This window comes from Saimiri boliviensis, chromosome 17 (genome assembly GCF_048565385.1).
Source record: "Saimiri boliviensis isolate mSaiBol1 chromosome 17, mSaiBol1.pri, whole genome shotgun sequence".
Taxonomy (NCBI): domain Eukaryota; kingdom Metazoa; phylum Chordata; class Mammalia; order Primates; family Cebidae; genus Saimiri; species Saimiri boliviensis.
In genome coordinates, this window is record NC_133465.1 from 22,696,505 (window position 1) to 22,720,513 (window position 24,009).

At 42.7% G+C, this 24,009-nt stretch overlaps 1 protein-coding gene across 2 annotated transcripts in view; it reads left to right on the forward strand.

Annotated features, from left to right (window-relative positions):
- The window catches only part of PAFAH1B1 (platelet activating factor acetylhydrolase 1b regulatory subunit 1), a 110,950-nt gene that overhangs the window by 9,711 nt on the left and 77,230 nt on the right, over window positions 1-24,009 (forward strand). The window contains exon 2 of one of the 2 annotated variants that reach the window (XM_074387973.1): window positions 8,740-8,864. The exons of the other annotated variant lie outside the window; for it this stretch is intronic. The gene's annotated coding sequence lies outside the window, so the exon portion shown is untranslated. The remainder of the gene's footprint in view (window positions 1-8,739; window positions 8,865-24,009) is intronic. 2 annotated transcript variants of the gene reach the window in all.

The following is a 24,009-nucleotide window of genomic DNA, read 5'->3' on the forward strand; positions in this document are numbered from 1 at the left end:
TACAGGCATGAGCCACCACGCCCGGCTTGGTTAACTTTTTATGGATGAGGAAAGGCTATACAATTAGCATTGTCAGAGAAAATGAAATAAGCTGTTGACTAAACCCATGTACAAATATTTCTTATGTATTTTTCGAGATGGAGTCTTGCTTTTGTCACCCAGGCTGGAGTGCAATGATGTGATCTTGGCTCATTGCAGCCTCTGCCTCCTGGGTTCGAGTGATTTTCCTGCCTTAGCCTTCTGAGTAGTTGGGCTTACAGGTGTCCACCACCATGCCTGGCAAATTTTTTTGTATGTTTAATAGAGATGGGGTTTCACTGTGTTGGCCAGACTGGTCTCTGAACTCCTGACCTTAGGTGATCTGCCTGCCTCAGCTTCTCAAAAGTGCTGGGATACAGGTGTGAGCCACAATGCCCGGCCTACTTTAAAAAATAAAAATTTTTTTTTTTGAAGATGAGATCTCACCCTGCCACCTACACTGGAATGCACTGACATGATAATGGCTCACTACAGCCTCAACCTGCTGGGCCCAAGCAATCTTCCCACCTCAGCCTCCTTCAGCTGGACTACAGGTACACACCACTACACTTGGCTAATTTTTTTTTTTTTTTTTTTTTTTTGAGACAGAGTCTCACCCTGTTACCCAGGCTGGAGTGCAGTGGCGCAATCTCAGCTCACTGCAACCTCCATCTCCCAGGTTCAGACAATTCTCCTACCTCAGCCTCCTGAGTAGCTGGGATTACAAGTGCCTGCCATCATGCCCAGATAATTTTTGTATTTTTAGTGGAGATGAGGTTTCACCACTTTGGCCATGCTGGACTCGAACTCCGCACCTTGTGATCTGCCTGCCTTGGCCTCCCAAAGTGCTGAGATTACAGGTGTGATCCACGGTGCCTGGCCACACCTGGCTAATTTTCGTTTTTTTTTTTTTTTTTTTGAGACGGAGTTTTGCTCTTGTTACCCAGGCTGGAGTGCAATGGCGCGATCTCGGCTCACCGCAACCTCCGTCTCCTGGGTTCAAGCAATTCTCCTGCCTCAGCCTCCTGAGTAGCTGGGCCTACAGGCACGCGTCACCATACCCAGCTAATTTTTTTTTGTATTTTTAGTAGAGACGGGGTTTCACCATGTTGACTGGGATGGTCTCGATCTCTTAACCTTGTGATCCACCCGCCTCGGCCTCCCAAAGTGCTGGGATTACAGGCTTGAGCCACTGCGCCCGGCCTAATTTTCGTTTTTTGAGATGGAGTCACTCTTGTTGCCCAGGCTGGAATGCAGTAGTGCAATCTCGGCTCACTGTAATCTCCGTCTCCCAGGTTCAAGCAATTCTCCTGCCTCAGCCACCCAAGTAGCTGAGATTACAGGTGCCCGCCACCACTCCTGGCTAGTATTTGTATTTTTAATAGAGACAGCTTTTCACCATGTTGGCCAGCCAGGCCTTGAACTCCTGACCTCAGGTGATCCTCCTGCCACGATCTCCCAAAGTGCTGGGATTACAGGCATGAGCCACTGCTCTCAGCCTAAGAAAAAAAATTTTTTTATTTTTTAAATTTTTTTATTTTTTATTTTTTTGAGACGGAGTTTCGCTCTTGTTACCCAGGCTGGAGTACAATGGCACGATCTCGGCTCACCGCAACCTCCGCCTCCTGGGTTCAGGCAATTCTCCTGCCTCAGCCTCTTGAGTAGCTGGGATTACAGGCATGTGCCACCATGCCCAGCTAATTTTTTTTTTTATTTTTAGTAGAGACGGGGTTTCACCATGTTGACCAGGATGGTCTCCATCTCTTGACCTCGTGATCCACCCGCCTCGGCCTCCCAGAGAGCTGGGATTACAGGCTTGAGCCACAGCGCCCAGCCTAGAAAAAATATTTTTAAAGTTAACAAATGGGCTGGGTGTGATGGCTCACGCTTGTAATCCCAGCGCTTTGGGAGGCCGAGGTGGGTAGATCACTAGGTCAGGAGTTCTAGACTAGCCTAGCCTACATGGTGAAACCCCCGTCTCTAGTAAAAATGCAAAAATTAGCTGGGCCTGGTGGCAGGTGCCTGTAGTTCCAGCTACTTGGGAGGCTGAGGCAGGAAAATCGCTTGAACCTGGGAGGTAGAGGTTGCAATGATCCGAGATCACACTCCAGCCTGGACTACAGAGCGAGACTCCGCCTCAAAAGAAAAAAAAGTTGACAAATCTAGAAATAAGGAGCTAAGGTTTATCAAAGGGTTGAATAAGTAATGAAATATTCTGGTTATCAAAGTTTATCGTATATGAACAAACAGTGAAAAAATGGGAAATAACATAATTAACAAATTTCAATTTGTCTTTAATAATAGTCACTTAAAAATTTTTGCAGTATTACCATGCTGCTATAATCTTTATCATCACAAACTTTAACATAAAGATAAAAAAGAAACATAATAAAATTATTCAAGTTTTCTGTCTCTTTGGACTTGGGCTAAATAAGTGTTCTGTATAATGATATGTCCTTAAAGAGAAATTATCTCTACCTACTGAAAAAAAAGAAAAAAGAAAACAAGGGTCTGTAAATTTGAGAGTTTAAAAACTCTCTCAGGCCTGTAGTTCACATTTTTATGGAAGCATTAATACACTCCCAAAACATCAAATGTCACTAGCACAGAAGACATCTAAGAGCTAAAGTTCCTAGAAGAGTATTGCTTTTGAAAACATCAGAAATAATACCTTATGTGGGACTCAACCTTAACTCTTTTCTTTCTTCCTCTATATCCAGTTACCTTGTCTTGCCAATTTTACCTCTTTAGTATTTGTTGAATTAGTCTCCTTCTATTCATACTTAACCATTACTACTACTACTACTACTATCATAGTTCACATATTTCCTACCCGACTAATTTTACATAGTCTCTCTAAATACAGTCTTGTCCTGTTAACATGTTTCTGCTATGTAGTCCCCAGTCACTGATCTGAAATACAATTTGACCATATCATACTTCTCTACTTAAAAAGAACCCCTCCTTGGCTCTCTTTGTATTTATTTAACAAATATTTACATAGCTCTTACTATATGTTGGGCACTGTATTAAGTGCTTTACAAATACTCATTTACTCCTGACAACATTCTAGGAGAATTTAGCGAGCCCAGCATAACGGCTTTGTCAGTAGCAGAGATGAAAGTTGAACTTCAGGTACCTAGGCTCCACAGTCTGGTCTTTCAGCCACCCTACTATGCTGACTCCCTATTTCTACAGTCCACATACTACTACTTATTATTTTTTTGAGTTGATTGCTTGACATTGGGTAATTTGAACTTTCTTGAATTAAACTTTTCTCCAGATTCTTTTTAATTTCTTTTTTGAGACGGAGTTTTGCTCTTGTTGCCCAGGCTGGAGTGTAATGGCATGATTGCAACCTCCACCTCCCAGGTTCAAGCAATTCTGCCTCAGCCTCCTGAGTAGCTGGGATTACAGGCATGAGCCACCATGCTTGGCCCAGATTCTGAATAAAATGATTAAATGGATAGGAAAATCAGTGTACTTGGTATTTTGAAGCTGTCCTGAGTTGTTGTGGTATACCTTGTGTATGATTTATGTCACTTAGGCTATTGCAGGGCCCATCTTCTCACTAAAGATAGCCAAGAGATGTTACTTGAACTGAATCTTGAAAAATGAGTAATTGGGCCAGGCGGCTCATATCTGTAATCCCAGCACTTTCGGAGGAGGCTGAGGTGGGTGGATCACTTAAGGTCAGGAGTTCGAGACCAGCCTGGCTAATGTGGTGAATTGTCATCTCTACTAAAAATACAAAAATTAGCCAAGTGTGGTGGTGCATGCCTGTAATCCCAGCTGCTTGGGAGGCTGGCACAGGAGAAGTGCTTGACCTTGGGAGGCGGAGTATTGCAGTGAGCCAAGATGGCACCACAAACAGCAAGACTCTCACACGCACACACACAAAGAATGAATGAATAATTGGAGTGTACATGGGAGGTCATTTAAGGTAGAGGGAACAGCAACATAAATAGACACAAAAGCATGAGAAACTGTTTTGTATATGCTGGTAGTAGTTTGGCAGAGGAGATTGTAGAATTTGAGGTTGGAGAGGCATGTCTGAGCCAGAGTGATGGAATTTGTATATTCTGTATAGCTTGTAGACAAGTTGGAAGTCAAACAATTTCAGACAAAGGCAAGATGATGTGTATTTTAGATAGATTATGTGGGTGGCAAGGAGTAATGTAGACTTTAGAGGTCATGTAGACTTTTATCTTTTTTTTTTTTAAGATGGAGTCTCGTACTGTTGCCCAGGTTGTAGTGCAGTGGTGCGATCTTGGCTCACAGCAGTCTCTGCCTCCTAGGTTCAAGCAATTCTGCTGCCTCAGCTTCCTGAGTAGCTGGGACTATAGGTGTGTGCCACCATGCCCAGCTAATTTTTTTGTGTTTTTAGTAGAGACAGGGTTTCACCACGTTGGCCAGGTTGGTCTTGATCTCCTGACCTCACAATCCACCTGCCTCGGCCTCCCAAAATGCTGGGATTAAAGGTGTGAGCCACCACGCCTTGCCTATTTTTTTTTTAAGAGACAGGGTCTCTCTGTGTTGCTCAGGCTGGAGTGCAGTGGCTGTTCACAGGTGCAATCCCACTACCGATCAGCACAGGAGTTTCTGACCCGGGCCAGTTCACCCCTCCTTAGGCACCTTGGTGGTGCCTAGCTTCTGGGAGGTCACCACATTGATGCCGAACTTAGTGCGGACACCCGATTGGCATTGTGCACTACAGCCCAGAACTCCTGGGCTCAAGCGATCTTCCCACCTCAGCCTCCCAAGAAGCTGGAACTACAGGCACGCACCACCGTACCTGGCATGATCATGTAGACCTGGCATGATCATGTAGACTTTTTCAGGAAATAACGGTTAGTGCTGGAAGCAAGACAGTTAAAATTCAGATTTGTAGTCTGGGTGACTGAATGGAACTGAGAAACTATGTGTTATTAGCCATAGCAGATAATAAGAGGAGGAGTTGTGTAGAATATTACGTAAAGCAGCCAGCAAAGTGTTCCTGAACCACAGTTTTTAAGCCACTTTGTTGCCAAAAACACATCATCAGCTTTTTGCTGTCTTTAATGAAAATGCAAAGACACAGTGGCAAAATATGGTACTGAATAGGTGTTTATTTAATCTTAAATGGGCACTCAAAGACTTTTTCTTTTGAGACCAAGTTTTACTCTTGTTGCTCAGGCTAGAGTTTAATGGAACGATCTTGGCTCACCACTACCTATGCCTCCCAGGTTCAAGCGATTCTCCTGCCTCAGCCTCCCGAGTAGCTGTGATTACAGGCATGCCCCACGACGCCCGGCTAATATTTTATTTTTAGTAGAGATGGGATTTCACCATGTTGATCAGGCTGGTCTCGAACTCCCAACCTCAGGTGATCTGTGTGCCTTGGCCTCCCAAAGTTCTGGGATTACAGACGTGAGCCACTGTGCCCAGCTCAAAGACTTCTTATATGTCTTGGCTCACCTTTTCATCCTTTTTCTTACTGCCTTCCATGTCTCCTGTGCTTCAGCTTTGGGAAGATATTTTCTGTTCCTTTTGCTGCTTTTACTCCCTGCCCCGCCCCCCTTACTTATGCTTCAAATCTACATACCAGGTTTTCCATTTCCAGGCAATCTTTTCTAATTTTTTCCACCTGGAAGAAACTTTCTTTTCTCTGAATTCGTAATCTTATAGTACCTACTTTTCTCTCATTATAGCTTATATAAACTATATTATCTGATTTGTCAAGTGAGTTAATGCATTTAAAGAGCCTAGAACATAGTAAGTACTCAGTAAATGGTGGTGGTGGTTATGGTGATGATGAAGATTAAGATGAGATGACCTTTCTGCTTTCTTTTTCTGCAAAATGATATGTTGTCTGTTCTTGGACACTAGGAAAGCAGTCTTTTACTTTTCTATGTATATAAAAGTGCAAAAGTGAAATTATTGTCTTTGTATTACTTCACTATTCTTGAGTGGTAGGTGAGGGCTATACAAAGGTAGACAAATCCTTAAATACTGACTGTTTTGTTGAGCTTCACTGTAGCTGTTTGAGGAAGGTGGTAGTGTTAGTCCCTTTTTAAAAATCAGTAAATAGATTTAGGAAGTTTGCAGATTTGGCCAAGTTCACATGGTTTGTAAGTAGCCAGATTATGATCCTTAAATACTCAACTCCGAAATTCTTCATAGGAGGGCTTCATATCCTTCAGTGCTTTCATTTCATTTACGTATCCAACTTATTACCTGTCAGAAGGCCTGTCATGAGGCCTATGCTCAATGAAAAAAGTATTTTGAGTTTTCTTTATTTTAATTTAATTAATTAATGTATTGTTATTTTTTGACACGGAGTTTCGCTCTTGTTACCCAGGCTGGAGTGCTATGGCACGATCTTGGCTCACCGCAACCTCCACCTCCTGGGTTCAGGCAATTCTCCTGCTTCAGCCTCCTGAATAGCTGGGATTACAGGCATGCACCACCATGCCCAGCTAATTTTTTGTATTTTTAGTAGAGATGGGGGTTTCACCATGTTGACCAGGATGGTCTCAATCTCTTGACCTCGTGATCCATCCGCCTCGGCCTCCTAAAGTGCTGGGATTACAGGTGTGAGCCACCGTACCCGGCCCAATTTATTTATTTTGAGGTGGTGTTTGATTCTTGTACCGTAGGCTGGAGTGCAGTGGTGCAGTCTTGGCTCACTGCAGCCTCGCCTCCCCCAGTTCAAGCAATTCTTCTGCTTCAGCCTCCTGAGTAGCTGGAATTACAGGCACCCCTCACCATGCCTGGCTAATTTTTGTATTTTTAGTAGAGATAGGGTTTCACCATGTTGGCCACGCTGGTCTTGAACTCCTGACTTCAGGTGATACGCCTGCCTCGGCCTCCTGAAGTGCTGGGAATACAGGTGTGAGCCATCGTGCCAGCTAAAATTTTATTTTGTTTATTTACAGTTTAATTTGTTTTTTTACTTTTATTATGAATATGTCAAATGTTCAGGAAAAGTACTGCAGTAATGTTACAAAATAGCCATATGCCAATTACCAGAATTGACAGATGTTAACATTTTAACATTTTGTCATGTTTGCTTCAGAGCTTTTTTTTTTTTTGAGCTAGAGTCTCACTCTATTGCCCAGGCTGGAGTGCAGTGGCATGATGTTGGCTCACACAACCTCTGCCTCCTGAGTTCAAGTGATTCTCCTGCGTCAGCCTCCTGAGTAGCTGTGATTACAGGCACCTACCACCACATCCTGCTAATTTTTTGTATTTTTAGTACAGATGGGGTTTCACCATGTTGTCCAGGATGGTCTCAGTTTCCTGACCTTGTGATCTACACGGCTCGGCCTCCCAAAGTGCTGGGATTACAGTTTTTTTTTTCGTTATTTACGTATTTATTTTTTGAGATGGAGTCTTGCTCTGTTGCCAGGCTGGAGTGCAGTGGTGGCTCACTGGGTTAAAGCAATTTCCCTGCATCATCCTCCTGAGTAGCTGGGACTACAGGCATGTGCCACCACACCTGGCTAATTTGTTTTTTGTATTTTAGTTGAGATGGGGTAGGATAGTCTCACCATCTCCTGACCTCCTGATCCGCCTACCTTGGCTTCCCAAAGTGCTGGGATTACAGGCATGAGCCACCACGCCTGGCCTATTATTATTATTATTAATTTTTGAGATGGAGGCCCACTCTGTCACCCAGGCTGGAGCATAGTGGCACCATCTTGGCTCATTGTAGCCTCTGCCTCAGCCTTCCGAGGAGCTAGGATCACAGGCACGCATCACCATACTGGGCTATTTTTTGTATTTTGAGTAGAGAAGAGGTTTCACTATGTTGGCCCGGCTGGTCTTGAACTCCTGACCTTGTGATCTGCCCATCTCAGCCTCCCAAAGTCTTGGGATTACGGTGTGAGCCACTGCGCCCAGCCCTGTGCCATATTTTCTTCATGTCTAGACTACAGAAATGGGCATTTAGATTGTTTACAACTTTTTACTATTACAGACAATGCTGTGGTGAACATAAGCAGGGTGTTTGCTAATGAGATGACACCATGTGTTTATTTGGGCTGGGCGTGGTGCCTCACATCTGTAATCTCAACACTTTGGGAGTCCAAAGCAGGAGGATTGCTTGAGGCCAGGAATTTGACACCAGCCTGGGCAACATAGTGAGACCTTGTCTCTACAAAAAATACATTAGCCGACGTGGTGGCACGTGCTTGTGGTCTCCAGCAGCTTAAGGTTGCAGCAGTGAGCTATATTTGTGCCACTGTGCTTCAACCTGGACAACAGGGTGAGACCTGATCTCTAAAAATAAAAAATAATTTGTTTTTGCACTGCAGAATTCACCCTCAGGTTAATTAAATAAAATATTTGTTCTTTGGTTTATGCTTTGAGTTGAATAAAGAATGGATAATAATATTGCATCAGTATTAGACCATATATTTCTAAACTTTGTTTCATTTTCTTCCGTCTCTTCAACCATTCAAACAACTCATATTTATTCAGTATCTGGCCAAGGGTTGGGTTGAATACTGGCAGCCTGCAGGCCAAACTCAGTTTGTAGACATATTTCTCTTTGCATTGATGGTTTTAAATGTTGGCTCAAAATTTTTTTGAGCCAACATTTAAAAACTTAGCTGTTTTGCATAAAGTCTCTATATTTTGGTTATCCTGAAAAATTAGGAGCTCTGTCAACAGGCAGCCCATATTTTCCCATGAATTACAGCTGCTCTCTTTTTTAATTCCCTCCTCTTTCCCTGCTAGAGATGGTGTCTGACTGCGTTGCTGGGGCTGGTGTCAATCTCCTGGTGATCCTCCTCCCTTGGCCTGCCAGAGTTCAGGGATTGTAGGAGTGAGCCACTGTACTCAGCTCCAGCTGCTTCCTTTAGGTGAGCATAAGCTCTCCAGTGGAACAAGTTTCTGGTACTCCCTGTTGGTGTTTATTATTGCCCTTGTATTTTGTGATGGAGAAATACTTCTCTATTGATGATATTTCTTTCAAAAATGAAAAAGTATGACTTGACAGCAGTAGTACTCAAGAAAAGTGGAGAAGAGCATATTTTTCCAGAAATGAAGAATATTTTAATACGATTAATATATGAAGAAGACTGGGTGGCGGCTCATGCCTCTGATCCCAGCACTTTGGGAGGCTGAGGCAGGGGGATTGCTTGAGTCCAGGAGTTCGAGACCAGTATGGGCGACACAGCAAGACATGAGTTTGTGATCCCTGCATTTTTGTGCATGTAACTCTGAGGGTAGCACCATAGTACATTTGAAGATTAAGAAGATATGAAAACAGGCTGGGCATGGTGGGTCATGCCTGTAATTCCAGCACTTATGGAGCCCAAGGTCAACATGGCGAAACCACCTCACTACTAAAAATACAAAAATACTGGGTGTGGTGGTGTGTGCCTGTAGTCCCAGCTACTCCGGAAGCTGAGGCATGAGAATCACTTGAAACCCAGGAGGCAGAGGTTGTAGTGAGCCTATACTGTGCCACTGTACTCTAGCCTGGGCAACAGAGTAAGACTCCAACCAGAAAAAAAAAAAAGAAAAAAAGAAATCCAAGATTTCCAAGATTTTTTTTTTGGCTGGGCGCAGTGGCTAGTCGCCTCTCCTAAAAATAAAAAAAGTAGCCGGGCATGGCAACAAGACTTCGTCACAAAAAAAAAAAAAAAAAAGATACAGAAACAATTTGTAAATCATGAAGTTCTGTGCAAATGTAAAATACTTATTCCTTTATCTGTTGTATACACCTTTGTTTCAAGGAGTTCTTTTTTTTTTTTCTTTTTGAGGTGGAGTCTTCACTCTGTCTCCCAGGCTGGAGTGCAGCGGCGTGATTTCAGCTCACTGTAATCCAATCTCTGTCTTCCAGGTTCAAGCAGTTCTCCTGCTTCAGCCTCCGAGTACCTTGGACTACAGGTGCAGAACACCATGCCTGGCTAATTTTTATGTTTTTAGTGGAGACAGGGTTTTACCGTGTTGGCCAGGCTGGTCTTGAACTTCTGACCTCAGGTAATCTGCCTGCCTTGGTCTTCCAAAGTGCTGGGATTACAGGCATGAGCCTGCACACCCAGTTCTTTTTGTTTGTTTGCTTGCTTTTTTGAGACATTTCACTCTTGTTGCCCAGGCCTGGAGTGCAATGGTGTGGCCTTGGCTCACTGCAACCTCTGCCTCAGAGATTCAAGCAATTCTGCCTCAGCCTTCCAAGTAGTTGGGATTACAGGCACCCACCACCATGCCTGGCTAATTATTTTTTTGTTAGTAGAAATGGGGTTTCACCATGTTGGCTATGCTGGTCTTGAACTCCTGACTTCAGGTGATCTGTCCACTTCAGCCTCCCAAAGTGCTGGGATTACAGGCGTGATCAACCGCGCCCAGGCATGTACCAGGAAGGTTTTAAGCAGAGGGGTTGAAAACTAGTGTAATCTCAACCTTGCAGCACCATATTCATTAAGTGCCTTTTTCAGAGACTGCGAAAGGATGGCCCTGGTTTTGGATTACAAACACATTTTTGTCTGTCTGCTCAGTAAATTTTTTTTTTTTTCTTTAAAGACATAGTCTTCCTTTGTTGCCCATGCTGGGGTGCAGTGGCACAGTCGTGGCTTACAGAACCCAGGAGCTTCCGCCTCCTGGGTTCAAGCATTTCTTGTGCCTCAGCCTCCCGAGTAGCTGGGATTACAGGTGTGTGTTACAACGCCCAGCTGATTTTTATATTTTTAGTAGAGACAGGATTTTGCCATGTTGGCCAGCCGGTCTTGAACTCCTGGCCTGAAATTATTTGCCCGCCTTGGCCTCCCAAAGTGGTTGGAGGCATGAGCCACTGTGGCTGGCCAGTAATTTTGTTTTTAATTGAACTTTGAAAACGCAGCTCTACCACTGGTGTTTATTTTTAGCTGACTCAAACTTTCGTCTGCCAAGTTATTTAAAAACAAGTGAGATCTTTGACTTCACTAGAACTGTATTTTTTTCCCCTCTTATCTTCACTGCTGAATGTTTTGAATTCAGGGTAAAAATCCACTCTATTTTCTTACTCATGATTGCCCTTTATATCTATCAGTTTACCATCTTTAGCCTTAACTTTTTAGGAATGCTGCATTTCCCAGCTGCTTAAGATAGTTTTGCATTTGGATATTTTGTTATGTTTTATTCAGCATCCTTTTTCCTCCTCCAAAACCAGCCTCAGAAAATTGCCAATCATTTTCATCATCTTTTTTAGTCTTTTAGTTTATAATGCTGACTTGATTAGTCCTTAGCTCATGTCATTTTCTCTTCCCATCTCTGCCCTACAGACTCACCTTAACTAGATTATGTGTTCCTTTACTGGATTGTACTTAATTTTTACCTTATAACCTTATATCACAGAGCCTAGCAGAATATTCAGTGAGTGAATAAATATATAGAGCTCACATCTTCAACTATATTGTAAGTTTCATATGGACTGGGACTATCATTTAACATTGCTTTTATGTTTCATGTAGCTTTCCATAGATAGGGCATATAGGTTAAACTATGTGCTGAGCTATGTGGGACAAAGATATATGTTGTTTAATTTAAGTGCTGGATACCTGATTCTCAGTAAATAGATCAAGTAATTGACCCTGAGAATGTGGTTATTTGTTACTTGCCTTAGTGGATACATGCATTGGTTTGGATAGTGATAAACTAGAAATCAGTTCCATTGAGGGAAAATGTGCCTGTTTTCCAGTTGGGTTGTCATAACGCTTGGACAGTTGCACTTTGCACTTGAATGTTGGATTACAGGCTGGTGCGGTGACTTATGCTATCATTCTAGCACTTTCGGAGCCTCTGGCGGGTAGATCACCTGAGGTCAGGAGTTTGAGACCAGCCTGGCCAACATGGTGAAAACCCTGTCTATACTAAAAATACAAAAATTAGCTGGGCATGTTGGTGCACGGCTGTAATCCCAGCTACTTGGGAGGCTGAGGTATGAGAATTGCTTGAACCTGGGAGGCGGAGTGGCCTAGATGGCGCCACTGCACTCCATCCCGGGCGACAGAGCAAGACTGTCTCAAGTGAAAAAGAAGAATGTTGGATTACAGACGTGAGGCACCTAGCCTTCCTTTTCTTTCTTTTCTTTAAAGCTGTACAGGTTCTTGCTCTGTCATCCAGGCTGGAGTACAGTGACTGGCACTATCACAACTTTTTTTTTTTTTTTTTTTTTTTGAGATGGAGTTTTGCTCTTGTTACCCAGGCTGGAGTGCAATGGCGCAATCTCGGCTCACTGCAACCACCGCCTCCTGGGTTCAGGCAATTCTCCTACCTCAGCCTTCTGAGTAGCTAGGATTACAGGCACGAGCCATCATGCCCAGCTAAGTTTTTTGTATTTTTAGTAGAGGCGGGGTTTCACCAAGTTGACCAGGATGGTCTCGATCTCTTGACCTCGTGATCCACCCGCCTTGGCCTCCCAAAGTGCTGGGATTACAGGCTTGAGCCACCGCGCCCAGCCTACATTATCACAACTTACTGCAGCCTTGACTCCTGGGCTGGAATGATTTTTCCACCTCAGCTTCCCTGGGACTATAGCCGTGGACCACCATGCCCAGCTAATTTAAAAAAATAAATGACATGGAAACCAGCCCCAAGTAGCTGGTGTTTGAGTATCTTACCGTCCAAGTTTTAGCATGTTTCTTTTGAAATGTTTTTTAAATTTTATTTTTATTTATTTATCTATTTTAAGACGGGGTTTCACGATGTTGGTCAGGCTGGTCTTGAACTCCCGACCTCAGGTGATCCGCCCGCCTTGGCCTCCTAAGTGCTTGGATTATAGGCGTGAGCCACCATGCCCGGCCTGTTTTGAATTTTGAGAGAGAAGAGTGAGAATAAAGTGATACAGTACATCTTTACTTTCTGAGAACACAGTAAATTTTGATCTTAGTTTTTACTAGGATGCCTACAGTAGTTATTTGGAAACACTAGATGCCTACTGTGCATTAATTCCCATGAATTCGGTTGAGATACAATGAATATTGTATCAGGGGTTGTTGAGACAACATCAGGGCAGATAACTGTAGTGTGAGAAGTATTGAATATATGTATGTATGAAGTACTATGAAATCACAGAGGGGGTGGTTCTCTGTGTTTGCTTAATTGTTTTGGGTCAAAACTAGTTAGAATGGTGACTAAAACCTTTAAGTTCTGCTGTTTATGCTAGCCGCTGAGAGGCTTGCTAATGCTGTTTAAATATCATTGATAAGTATTAGGTTGAACCATTATTGGCAGCTTTTAATGGTTTAACACTAATAGTGTTTTGGTATGACAGTTTAAACAGTGTTTTATCCTTTGCCAATACTGTTTGACAGTTGTTGAATAATTGATATTTTGTTAAAATAAAGCTTTGAATATTGAATAAATGTACCATTCTAGGAAAACTTTTTTTTTTTTTTTTTTTTGAGACAGAGTCTTACTCTGTCACCCAGGCTGGAGTGCAGTGGCTTATTGCAATTTCTGTCTTTTGGGTTCAAGTGATTCTGCCGAGTAGCTGGGACTACAGGTGTGTGCCACCACGCCCAACTATTTTTTTTTTTCTTTTTTTTTTTTTTTGAGATGGAGTCTTGCTCTTGTCGTCTAGGCTGGAGTGCATTGGTGCAATCCTGGCTTACTGCAACCTCTACCTCTCAGGTTCAAGTGACTCCCTTGCCTCTGCCTCTTGAGTAGCTAGGATTATAGGCACCTGCCACCACTCCTGGCTACTTTTTTGTATTTTTAGAAGAGACAGGGTTTCACCATGTTGGCCAGGCTGGTCTCGAACTCCTAATCTCAGACGATCCACCCACCGTGGCCTCTCAAAGTGCTGGGATTACAGGAGTGAACCACTGTGCCCGGCCCTAAGTTAAGTCTTACTTTCAAAGCTTGATTCTTACTTACAAATGTTTGTTGAATGCCAGAAACTGCCTGATACCAAAGATGCAAAGATGAAATTCAGTTTAGTGTTTGCTACTGAACAAGTCAGTCTGGTACTAGTGACAGCTTAATACACCATTACAAATACTGTGAAGGGAGCACAGTTTAGAATGAGTGATTTTTCAGATTTATCTTAGTGGAAACGTTTCCCCAGAAAACTGTATGCAGAAGCCAAATGTGTAAACAGATAAAAACAGAATCTTGGCTACTTGGCCTTCTCTATGTCCTCATGCCTTGGATACATGGCCTAACTTAGTTTCATTGCCCATTGTTGTAAGAATTAATGTAGAAAGGGGCCTGGTATGTAATGACAAGCAGCAAATGATAGCTATGAGGATTATACTTCTGAAGAAGGCAGGTATCTACTGCTGCCAAGGGAAATGGGCTTATCAGTGAGGGCTTCACAGAGGTAGTGATGGGCTGCCTTCAAGCTGAATGTTGACAGTAAGCAGAGCTGGGCACAGTGGCTTATGCCTGTAATGCTAGCACTCTGGGAGGCTGCGGTGGGAGGATCACTTGAGCCCAGGAGTTCAAGACTAGCCTAGGAACAAAACATGAAAAATTCAGCTCAGCATGTGGGCACGTGCCTATGTTGCCAACTACTCAGGAGGCTGATATGGGGAGGATCACTTGAGCCCAGGAGGTCCAGCCTGGTGAAAGAGTGAAACTCTGTCTCTAAAAAATTAAAAAAAAAAATCGTTAAAAGTGAATAGAAATGGCCAGATATAAGACTTATGGACATGTACCCAAAATAAACAATTTTAATAATGAACACTCTCCACCTTAGGCTCAAGCGATTCTTATGTGGAATGCAACCTCATTATCCCTTTCTGAGGATAAGAGGCTTCACTTGCATTCTAGGGAGTGTGTGTGTGTGTGTGTGTGTGTGCGCGCGCGTGTGCGTGTGCGCGTGCACGCGCAACTGTTTATTTTGAGACAAGGTCTCACTGTGTCTCACAGACTAGAGTGTAGTGTCATGATCATAGCTCACTGCAGCCTGGAACTCCTGGGCTCAAGTGATGCTCCCTCTTCAGCCTCCTAAAGTGCTGGGATTTTTGGCGTGAGCCAGTGTGCCTGGCCTTTCTATTTTTTGACTGAAATTTTATTGTTATGGTGGGTCAGGCCAAAGTGAGAGACTTTCTTTGGTAAAGTACAGGTTGAGTATTCTTTATCTAAAATGTTTGGGACCAGAAGTGTTTTAGATTTGGTTTTTAGATTTTGGAGTATTTGCATATACCTAATGAGATGTCTTGTGAATGGGACCCAAGTCTAAACACAAAATTCATTTATATTTCATATATTCTTTGTGTTTTTTTTGAGATGGAGTTTTGCTCTTGTTACCCAGGCTGGAGTGCAATGGCGTGATCTCGGCTCACCGCAACCTCCGCCTCCTGGGTTCAGGCAATTCTCCTGCTTCAGCCTCCTGAGTAGCTGGGATTACAGGCACACGCCACCATGTCCAGCTAATTTTTTGTATTTTTAGTAGAGACGGGGTTTCACCATGTTGACCAGGATGGTCTTGATCTCTTGACCTCGTGATCCACCCGCCTTGGCCTCCCAAAGTGCTGGGGTTACAGGCTTGAGCCACCATGCCTGGCCTTATATTTCATATATTCTTTTTTTTTTTTTTTTTTTTTTTTTTTGAGACGGAGTTTCACTCTTGTTACCCAGGCTGGAGTGCAATGGCGCGATCTTGGCTCACCGCAACCTCCGCCTCCTGGGTTCAGGCAATTCTCCTGCCTCAGCCTCCTGAGTAGCTGGGATTACAGGCACGTGCCACCATGCCCAGCTAATTTTTTGTATTTTTAGTAGAGACGGGGTTTCACCATGTTGACCAGGATGGTCTCGATCTCTCGACCTCGTGATCCACCCGCCTCGGCCTCCCAGAGTGCTGGGATTACAGGCTTGAGCCACCGCACCCGGCCTATTTCATATATTCTTGATACACATAAACTGAAGGTAATTGTATACAATGTCTTAAATCATTTTGTGCATTAAACAGAGTTTCAGCGTTGACCTGTCATATGAGGTCAGGTATGGAATTTTTCCACTTAAAGTGTCATGTTAGTCCTCAAAAATTTCAGATTTTGGAGCATTTTTTTTTCTTTTTTCTTTTTTTAAGACAGAGTCTCACTCTGCCACCCAGGCTGATGCAGTGGCACTGTCTTAGCTTCCTGCAGCCAACCTCTACCGCTCAGGCTGAAGCAATTCTTATGGCTCAGCCTTCAGAGTAGCTGTGATTACAAGCCTATGCCACCACATTCCACTAATTTTTGTATTTTTTGTAGATAGAGGGTTTCGCCATGTTGGCCAGGGTGGTTTCAAACTTCTGGCCTCAAGTGATCTGCCTGCCTTGGCCTCCTAAAGTGCTGGAATTACAGATGTTAGCCACCATGCCTGGCCCATTTTGGATTTTTGTATTAGGGATGCTCAACTTGTGCTCTAAACCTGAACTCATAAGCTGTGAGTTTGATCATAATGTGGTGATGCATTTTTAGACAAGTTCTTCCTAAGTGCAACTGCATCGGTGAGCTGAAAATAAGAAATCTTTTTTGTTTTTGTTTTTGAGATGGAGTCTTGTTCTGTCGCCCGGCTGGAGTGCAGTGGTGCAATTTTGGCTCATTGCAACCTTGGCCTCCCAAGTTCAAGTGATTCCCCTGCCTTAGTCTCCCGAGTAGCTGGGATTACAGGTGTGCACCACCATGCTCAGCTAATTTTTTTTTTTTTTTTTTTTCTATTTTAGTGGAGACGGGGTTTCACTGTGTTGCCTACGCTGCTCTTGAACTCGACCTCCTGATCCACCTGCCTTGGCCTCCCAAAGTGCTGGGACTATAGGCGTGAACTACGATGCCTGGCCAAAAATTAGAAATCTTCATGTCGTCCTCTGAGGTTTTAAGTAGGAGATTTAAGTTAAATGGAGTACTGTTATGGTTAAATTGCAGATGGATACTTAAATTTGTGTGTGTGGGAACATGAAAAATTTATTTTTAATTTTTGTGGGTACATTAAAAATTTTTATTTTTAATTTTTGCAGGTGGATGCATTTACTTTGGATTTTTGAGAAGTAGAAAATTAGTTTCCAGGAAAAACTTATGAATCATAATTGGATACTTTTTCTGCCTCAACAGTGAAGGATATTTTCTTGTTTGTAATAATCCGAATTAGGCAAAAAATTTTGGTGTTGGAGGCTAACACAATTAAGAGTTATTAAACAGAGTGGAGGAGGAAAAGAAACTTAAGAGTGACATACATGTGGATAAAATCATTTAGAATTTAATATGTACGAGGCACTATTCTAAGTATTTTACATGAATCAACTCTAATCTGCCCGACAATCTTGTGAAATAGATAATACTGTTAGAAGTAGCTGTATCAGATAATTTCTAGATGTAAGAGGGTTTGAAGATTATAGCTAGCAAGCCAGATCCTGCTGTAGGTGTCTCCCACCTGTTTTTGTTTTGAGATGGAGTCTCTGCCCTCAAGCTGGAGTGCAGTGGCCTGAACACGGCTTCTCTGTAACCTTGACTTCCTGAGCTCAAGCAGTCCCTCTGCCTTAGCCTCCTATGTAGCTATGATCACAAGATGCGTACCACACCTGGCTAAGTTTTTTTACTTTTTTGTAGAGGTGGGGATCTCACTTTGTTGCCCAGGCTGGTCTCAGACTCCTGGGCTCAAGTGATCCTCCTGCCTTGGCTTCCACAAATGCTGAGATTACTAGTGTGAGCCAGCATGCTTGGCCTGCCACCTGATTTTGTACTGTAAGCCTAAAAATGTATTTTTGCTTGTTTGTTTTTTTTTTTCTTTTTAATTTTTAGTGGTTGAGAAATCAAAAAATATTTTTAAAAATAATTTTATAAAATCCATTTGATAAATTAATAATTTGTGAAAAAGAAAAAGTGAAATTCAAATTTCAATGTCCATAAAGTTTTATTGGAACAAAGCCATATCTTTTCCTTTATATGTGTACGTACGTGTATGTGTGTGTGTGTGTGTGTGTGTGTGTGTGTGTAATTTTTTTTTTTTTTTGGTTGAGTCTGTCACCCAGGTTGGAGTGCAGTGGCATGATGTCAGCTCACTGCAACCTCTACCTCCTGGGTTCAAGCAGTTCTTCTGCCTGAGCCTCCCGAGTAGCTGGGATTACAGGTGTGTGCCACCACGCTTGGCTAATTTTTTGTAATTTTTAGTAGAGATGGAGTTTCGCCATGTTGGCCAGGCTGGTCTTGAACTGCTGACCTCAGGGTGATCCACCCACCTCGGCCTCCCAAAATGCTGGGATTACAGGCGTGAGCCGCTGTGCCAAGCCCTGTATATTGTTTGTGTGTGTATATGTGTGTGTGTGTTTTTAGACATGACCTTGCCTGCTGCCCAGGCTAGAGTGCAGTGATGTGATCACAACTCACTGCTGTAGCCTCAACCTCCTAGGCTCAATCTACCTTCCTACTTTAGCCTCCTGAGTAGCTTGGACTGCAAGTGTGTGCCACCGTGCCTGGCTAATTTTTAAATTTTTGGTAGAAATGAGGTCTTGCTCTTTTGCCCAGGCTGATCTCAAACTCCTGAGCTCAAGGGATCCTCCTGCCTCAGCCTCCCAAAGTGTTAGATTAGTGAGCCATGGCACCTAGCCAATATAATTATTGTTACTTTCTTACTACAGTGGCAGAACAGTTGCTACAGAATCCGAATGGCCCACAAAACCTAAAATACTTACTATCTTTGCGGTTTGCTGACCCCTGGTCTAGATCGAAATTGGAGAGAATGTAAGATAGAAAGCAACAAAGTTAATATAGATGGAAAGAATGTGTCTTTATTATAACATCCCAGGAAGACTGCGTAGTTATATAATGAATAAGGCAACTGTGTTTTCTTCTTGAAGGATTTTTAAAGAAGTCTTATGAAAGCTCTGTTGCAGGGATTCCATCTTTGGCTCCCCTTCCACGATCTTTGTGGAGGTTTTCTCTCTGTCTGGGATTTCCCCCTCTCCCGTCCCCTTCCACTCAGTGTGGAAGCTGCTTTCCTCTCTGGGATTCCATACTTGGATCCCCGTCCACAATCCTCCTGGAAGCTTTCTCTCCCTCATCTTTTTCTCTCTTTCTGCCTAAATAAATCAGTTTCTGCAAACAAACAAAAACAACAACAATAAAAAGCCCTGTTGCATAGGCTGGAATGCAGTGGTGCCTTCATAGCTCCCTGAAGCCTTGAACTCCTGGGGTCTACTCCCATCTTAGCCCCCTGAGTAGCTAGGACTACAGGCCTATGGCACCGTGCATGGCTAAATTTCAAATATATATTTGAAAGAGATGGGTCTTGCTGTGTTGCCCAGGCTGGTGTCAAACTTCTGGACTCAAGCAGTCCTCCCACCTCAGCCTCCCACTGGGTGGAGATTATAGTGCACCACCACTGCAGGCCAACATTAAAGTAAATTTAAAAGAAAAAATTGACCCACAATCTTGAAAATCATACTAAACAATAAATGTTTTTCTTTTTTAAATTCCCTTTCACTATTTATAGGCATATGCAGTTGGCCCTCCATATCCATGGGTTTTGTATTGTGAATTCAACCAAGTCCAGATTGAAACTATTCAGACAAAATGATAGTTGTGTCAGCACTGAACTTGCAGTTTTCTTGTCATTATTCCCTAAACAATTCAGTATAACAACTATTTACATAGCTTTTATTATTATTTTAGGTATTCTAAGTAATCTAGAGATTATTTATAGTATATGAGAATATGTGTGTCGGTTATATGCAAATACTATACCATTTTATACAAAGGATTCAAGCATCCTTTTATAGGTATCGAAGGGGGTCCTGGAAGGACTGTACGTGTGTATAACAACAGAACAACTGATACCAGATAAAAAGCACAGGAAAAGCTATATATGACAAAATCGAAATTAGAATTCAGTTTCTTTAGAACCCTCAGGTGTTCAAAATGGCTTTATTTTGAAGACAAAAGTGGGAAATTTTCTTTTATTTGAGGGGCAGTGAAGTAGTAGTCTTTGAGTATCCATCAACAAGTGAACACACCTGGGATGAAGATTATATCTTTTTTTTTTTTTTTTTTTTTTTTTTTTTTTTTTTGAGATGGAGTTTCGCTCTTGTTACCCAGGCTGGAGTGCAGTGGTGCGATCTCGGCTCACCGCAACCTCTGCCTCCTGGGTTCAGGCAATTTTCCTGCCTCAGCTTCCTGAGTAGCTTGGATTACAGGCATGTGCCACCATGCCGAGCTACTTTTTTGTATTTTTAGTAGAGACGGAGTTTCACCATATTGACCAGGATGGTCTCGATCTCTCGACCTCGTGATCCACCCGCCTCGGCCTCCCAAAGTGCTGGGATTACAGGCTTGAGCCACCGCGCCCGGCTTTGTTTTTTTTTTTTTTTTAAGACAGAGTTTCGCTCTGTTACCCAGGCTGGAGTGCAATGGCACGATCTCAGCTCACCGCAACCTCCGCCTCCTGGGTTCAGGCAATTCTCCTGCCTCAGCCTCCTTAGTAGCTGGGATTACAGGTATGCGCCACCATGCCCAGCTAATTTTTTATATTTTTAGTAGAGACGGGGTTTCACCATGTTGACCAGGATGGTCTCGATCTCTGGACCTCGTGATCCACCTGCCTCGGCCTCCCAAAGTGCTGGGATTACAGGCTTGAGCCACAGCGCCCAGCCGTTGAAGATTATATCTTAACGTGTTTGATGGGCCTGGTGTGGCAATAAGGATGCTTCCTTATTAATGTCCTTAAAGAGAAATCCAGGAAGTGATAAGGTAGACAGAAAGAAGACACAAGGAGAGAAAAGTAAAGAGAGTAAAGATCAGCATGCCGGGCACGGTGGCTCAAGCCTGTAATCCCAGCACTTTGGGAGGCCAAGGCGGGTGGATCACGAGGTCGAGAGATCGAGACCAACCTGGTCAACATGGTGAAACCCCGTCTCTACTAAAAATACAAAAAATTAGCTGGGCATGGTGGCGCGTGCCTGTAATCGCAGCTACTCAGGAGGCTGAGGCAGGAGAATTGCCTGAACCCAGGAGGCGGAGGTTGCGGTGAACCGAGTTCGCGCCATTGCACTCCAGCCTGGGTAACAAGAGTGAAGCTCCGTCTCAAAAAAAAAAAGATCAGCAGTAATGAGAGGGTGCTTACAACCTGAGGCAGTGAATATAAAAAACTTAGTGGAAAGAAAGCGATGAAGAAACGAGAATAGGATGAGTTCTCAGTTACCTGCTTTATTCAGAACGTCTATCTTATCTGTTGTAGAATGGAGAGCAGTTTATTACATTTGATAATCCTTTAAGGCATTGATTTGCTTGGAGGGTAGAGTTTTAAGTAGTATGAAGAGTGAAGAACATTCATTCATTCCCATAGAGTTTAGTGACAAACAAAGCTTATATTAATAAAGAGTTCTATATTATAGCAGAAGAATACTGCAGGAGTATGGGAGTATATTAAGGTTCTCCAGAGAAACAAGACCAATAGAGAGAGGGACGGGGGGGAGAGAGAGAGAGAAAGAGAGAGAGAGAGTGAGTGTGTACGTGTGTGTGTGTGTGTGTGTGTGTGTGTAGATTGATTGGTTGATAGATTTTAGGGAATAGGCTCATGCTGTTGTGAAGGCTTGCAAGTTCAAAATCTGTAGGGTAGGCTGACAGGCTGGGGACTTCGGGAATAGGTGATGTTGCATCTCAAGTCCAAAGGCAGTCTGTTGGCAGAATTCTGTCTTCCTTGGGAAATCAGTATTTTTTTCTGTTAAAGCCTTCAAATGATAGAATAAGGCTTACCCACGTTATGAAGATAATTGACTTTACCCTGAATCTACTGACTTAAATGTTAATCCTGTCTTAAAGAAATATCTTGACAGCAACATCTAAATGAATGCTTGATCAAATACACTGGCCAAGTTGTAATGTAAAATTAACGATCACAAGAGTATAATAGAAACCATCTCATAATGTACATTTGGGACTTCTAGTGAAAGGCAAAGGGCAAAGCCAAAAATGGTTGCTCTTACTAAGAAAAAAAATGGACATCCAGATGTGCCTTGTATTGTGTTACTTAAATCTAAGTCTGATTGATATCAAAGCCCTAAAACTGTATACTTTATTTCTTAAGATTGAAAGCTGTGGGCCATCTATTTGCAGCACTTGCCTTTAATGCTCGAGTTAGTAGATTTGGGATTGGTAGGAATGCTTCTAGTGAAAAAGTGGTAGCTTAATCTTTGGCTCAAGACTAATTGTAAAATAGAAAATATTTTCATATGTAAATTTTGGATGGGTAACTTAAATCTTACAAAATGAATCAAATATAGTGGTTAGCTGTAACTAATAGAAAAATGAGGAGATGGTGAAGCTGTTTAAAGAAGTTTACAACTGTTTCAGTGAAGTGTGCCTGAGCCCAGTCCATCCCCCAGTGATTTCACCATACTCATAAACCAACTTGATAACTTTTTTGTTTTTATTACCTGCTGACAGCAGATACTAGTGATTCATAGATGGGCCTTCAAAGTGAAGCAAGAATAAGAAGTAGACATGTTAAAATCTCAAATATTTGAGGTCAGGCATGGTGGCTCACGCCTGTAATCCCAGCACTTTTTGGGAGGTTGACACTGGCAGATCACTTCAGGTGAGAAATTTGAGACCAACCCAGACAACATGGTGAAACCCTCTGTCTCTACTAAAAATGCAACAATTAGCTGGGTGTGGTGGTGGGCACCAGTAATCCCATATACTCAGGAGGCTGAGGCAGGAGAATGGCTTGAACCTTTGAGGTGGAGGTTGCTTGAGTGGAGATTGCGCCACTGTATTCTAGCCTGGGCAACAGAGCAAGACTTGGTTCCCCTGGAAAAAAAGTCTCAGTATTGGATTAAAAACTTTCATTATCATTCGTAATAGTATGATTGGGAAAAATCTGACTTCTCTCATATCTTCAGTTATTTCACACAGAGCACAAGATACTTCAAGAACATGAAGTTAATATTTTGATAATTTTTTTCACCTTTTTATCAGAAAACAATTTCAAAACTCTGAAACTTACCTCTCTGCTTAAGAAAGTGAGGAAATACAAAGATTGATATAAGGAAATGAAGTTACTCTCAGGAGTACTTTATCCTTCTATGTAATCTGATGGATTTAGCTATAGACTGGAGTCTTTTTCAGATATGTGATGCAGTGATTTTATAGGAAAATTTACTTTTTTTAAAGAAATTATTTGACTGCAGTACAGTATAGTGTTAATGATGGAGATTTATTTATTTAAAAAAAAAATTTTTTTTTTGAGATGGAGTTTTGTTTTTGTTGCCCAGGCTGGAGTATAATGGCGCGATCTTGGCTCACTGCAACCTCCACTTCCTGGGTTCAAGTGATTCTCCTGCCTTAGCTTCCTGAGTATCTGAAATTACAGGCATGTGCCACCACTCCCAGCTAATTTTTTATTTTTAGTAGAAATGGAGTTTCTCCAACTTGGTCAGGCTGATCTCAAACTCCTGACCTCAGGTGATCTGCCTGCCTTGGCTTCCCCAAGTGCTGGAATTACAGGTGTGAACCACCATGCCTGGCTGATTTTAAAATTTTTTTTCCAGACAGAGTCCTCACTCTGTCACCGAGGCTGGAGTGCAATGGCGAGATCTTGGTTCACTGCAACTTCGATCTCCTAGGTTCAAATGATTCTCTTGTCTCAGCCTCCCAAATAGCTGGGATTATAGGTGCACACCTCTGCGCCCAGCTAATTATTTCTTTTTCTTTTTTTTCCCCTCATCTATGTGAACACCTAGAGGTTGTGGTGGTGGTGGTTGTTTTATTTGTATTTTAGTAGAGGTGAGGTTTCACCATGTTGCCCAGGCTGGTCTTGAACTCCTGAGTTCAGGCACCCCACTCATCTTGGCCTCCCAAAGTGCTAGGATTGTAGCCAGCCAATGATGGAGTTTTAAAAATTGTTCTTAGGCTGGGTGCAGTGGCTCACACCTGTAGTCCCAGCACTTTGGGAGGCCAAGGTGGGTGGATGGATCGCTTGTACTCAGAAGTTCAGGACAGTCCTGGGCCACATAGCGAGACCCCATTTCTAAAAGAATACAAAAATTAGCCAGGTATGGTAGTGGGCATTTGTAGTCCCAGCTACTTGGGAGGCAGATAT